Genomic DNA, 3,209 nt, shown 5'->3' with positions numbered 1-3,209 from the left:
GCCAAGTCCAGATAGCGCTAGTAGCGCAGCAGCGCTTGCGGCGCCGCCTGGCGGGCAATGCCGCGTGTTGTTCAGGATGGTGGAGTTGGTGGCGCCGGCGGACCCGAACCGGAGGTTCGCGCCAATCATGGCGACCGCTGACCCTGTGTGGAGAATAGGTTTTAGAATTCATATTGGTAAGTGTATCGGTATAGATGCAGCGGGTCTAGACAAATTGCAAATTATAATCGCAAACCAGTCTAAAAGTGGTTGAAAAGCCCTTTTTTTGTAGTTTTGACGGATTCGATTTTCGATTCGATCAAAAAGTGCATTTCTAGGAGGGCACTCGTACCCAGCGGCTCTTCTATGAAAGTTGCGATTTTTCAGTTCCATACACGCCGTACGCCATTTGAAGGACTAGATATTAACAAGTTAAGGTTAGATTTTTAGTGGTTCTATGAAAACTGAACATTTTAGAAGTAGGTATCCATAGTACTTCCATCTCAAAAAGTTGCCGACCCAGGCGTAGACCATACGGTGGATTTTTTTTGTGTAAGACAAGGCAGGTATTTGACCGCAATCGCACCTGATGTTAAGTGAGATGCAGTCTAGGATTATTCGTGTAATATAAATGAAAGCCATCTCATTACAAGAATAAATTTAAGGTACCTACTAGTTGTAAAAATTAGAGCCTAATTATTTCCAATATCTATCGGAACATGTTAAGTGATATTAGGGTCCAGACCGATAAGTACCTCTTAATATTCTTTACTCTTTTGAAGTTTAAACTTATTCACAGTTTACCTGGTTCAAGGATACTTGAAGATGCGAGTGTTCTCGAAACTTTGTGAAATTTCGCGAAAACTAGCTTCATTTAATCAACCAAACACGATCTTTGGTAAAATACTGCTTCGAATACATTACAAACTTCGAATATACCGAGTTTCGGTAATGATCCCATAGTTTCAGTTGAAAGTTTCTTCATAGTTCTTACAAAGTTTGTATTTTATTACAGTCTTAGCTGTCATATTGTTATGTTTAATATTATAAAGTTTTAACATTATCATTTATTTTAGCACAGTTAACTCAGTAGGGGTTAGGGGATTGAGGATACACTAAGTTTCAAGTACCTTACTTTGTTTAAAAAAATATTATTAATTGTTTTGTTCAAGAAGACAAACACGATAATATTATTTAAAATCATAGATTTGGAACAATATAACGAAATTTTATGAAGAAATTAATATCAATAAAACCAAAATTTACCTGCCGACATTTTGACCGCAGACGTCCGACCTCAATGAAAGCTGACACCCGAATGCGATAAATCACCGCGACATCCAATCAGCTCGCCTCCCGCCCCCCCACCAGCCCACTGCATTTTTGCGTCAATCACGTGGTTATTCACTGACATCACAATCGCAACACTATGGTATTGTCCGGTTTATATTTGAACCACTATTTATTTTGATGATGCACTTTTATTGTTTCGTCTTCTTTCACATTGCTGCTGAAACAAAAACTTCAAGTTAGTATGAACAACTTTAAACTAAAAAAAAACTACTTTTAACAGTAGTTTATTAAGGCTGAGTTGCACCACCTAACTTTGACCGTAACTTTAACGATAACCGGTGTTTTTTGTATGGAGTTAGACAGATTTTTAACGTTTGTCAAAGTTTAAGTAAGATGGTGCAACCCAGACTTGAAAATGTAAGGGGATTATCACATTGCGCCGCGCTCCGCCGCGGAGCGCGTGATTTCATATAAAAAATTCCGCGCGCAGACGCGTTGTCAGTGTGTTGTGCCGCGCGTGTTTTCTATACAAACTGAGGTATTTGCATACAATGATTAAATCTGTCGTCCCGCGTACCGCGGCGGAGCGCGGCGCAGTGTGATAACCGCCTAAAAGTACCTATTTGGCATTGTCCACAACAATATATTATTATGGTCAGTCGTTCTAAAAAATACGAGTATCTTGACATTTACTGGAAAATATCTACAGTCGAGGCACCGAATGGAAATTTTTCTGCATAAAAATATGCAAAGATGATTTCAGTATCCACTTGACTAAATTAACAAAATGTAATCTAGACTCTAACTAAAGTAATTCATTGCTATGGACCGGATCCACTAGAATGTACATATTATAGTTAATTTATTGTAGGAAATAAGACATAAGATGTGAATTAACATACGAAAATTCCCCTAGCATTTCGAAATAAGTTATTTGACAAGGGTTCTGGGCCCTTTAGCTTGCCTCGTGGATGATTGACATGATAGTCTCATGAATATTTTTGTATAATAAAATAATAAGTGTGTCCTGGTTAAATAAAAACGTGGTCTAATAAATTAATTTTATTGTTATTTATAAATTGTTAAAGATAGTAATAACATGAAATGTTGAGGAATTTTTCAACCTCCGAAAAACATTCATTTTCATTTAGTAACAATCAAAATTTTAGTGTCTAACTTTATTGAAACTTTCAAAAATAGTAATTAATATTTCCATAACAAAAGACGTCTTGTTTAATATCAGGAAGATCTAAATAAAACAGATTTACAGGAACAAAATTTCAAACTAGAAATTTAACAGGTTCACTGCCACCAAAAAATAATAATGTACTAGGTACTTGCTCAAAATGCACGTAGGTGAATAAGGAGGCAAGGAAGATTGCCTGGTTTCCTCGTTATTGTTTTGCCTTATTTTGCCTTTCGCCTTTGGACAAAGATAAGCCGACTTCCAGTCTTCAAAATAGAAATTGTGTATTTATTTTTAGGCACAAAGAATTGAGGGAAGAACCACAAAAACGTCTATTTTAGTTCAAAAAATTGGACATTAAATTCGTGTCCTGTAATACATATGTCGGCGCCGGACACAGATGCTGCAAATTATTATTGATGATTAATAGTACCAATCTTAATATTATGTTATCTGTAGAAATCTGTAGAGCAGAAGGTTTGTGATTCCTAAACGTAACACCCGACTGATGCGCAGAAAAAGATAACTGTCAATTAGTTGTGTCATGTCAAGTGTGAGCAGGCGGCTGCGAGGTTATCTTTGAGAGCGTGTTGAGTTTGGTGGAACGTTAAATTGTAGGAAAAGTGGTTGTCAACCATCCAAGATATTATCTCCTTGCCCGTTAACCCACGCCTATGGAGATTCCACCCCTAGAGTTCCTTCTGATAGAGACCCAGTGCCTTTATCAGAAGTGGGATTCGAAGGGCACTAT

At 37.3% G+C, this 3,209-nt stretch overlaps 1 long non-coding RNA gene across 1 annotated transcript in view; it reads right to left on the bottom strand.

Annotated features, from left to right (window-relative positions):
• Positions 1-59: 59 nt before the first annotated feature.
• The window catches only part of LOC135071447 (uncharacterized), a 67,134-nt gene continuing 63,984 nt past the window's right edge, over positions 60-3,209 (bottom strand). Inside the window, exons 2-3 of the long non-coding RNA XR_010257247.1 lie at positions 1,246-1,486; positions 60-143 (exon numbers count right to left, since the gene is read on the bottom strand). This is a non-coding gene — a long non-coding RNA (uncharacterized LOC135071447). The remainder of the gene's footprint in view (positions 144-1,245; positions 1,487-3,209) is intronic.

Source organism: Ostrinia nubilalis, chromosome 4 (assembly GCF_963855985.1).
Source record: "Ostrinia nubilalis chromosome 4, ilOstNubi1.1, whole genome shotgun sequence".
Taxonomy (NCBI): domain Eukaryota; kingdom Metazoa; phylum Arthropoda; class Insecta; order Lepidoptera; family Crambidae; genus Ostrinia; species Ostrinia nubilalis.
The sequence above is the reverse complement of the archived record's forward strand: the minus strand, read 5'-3'. Positions and strand labels throughout refer to the sequence as shown.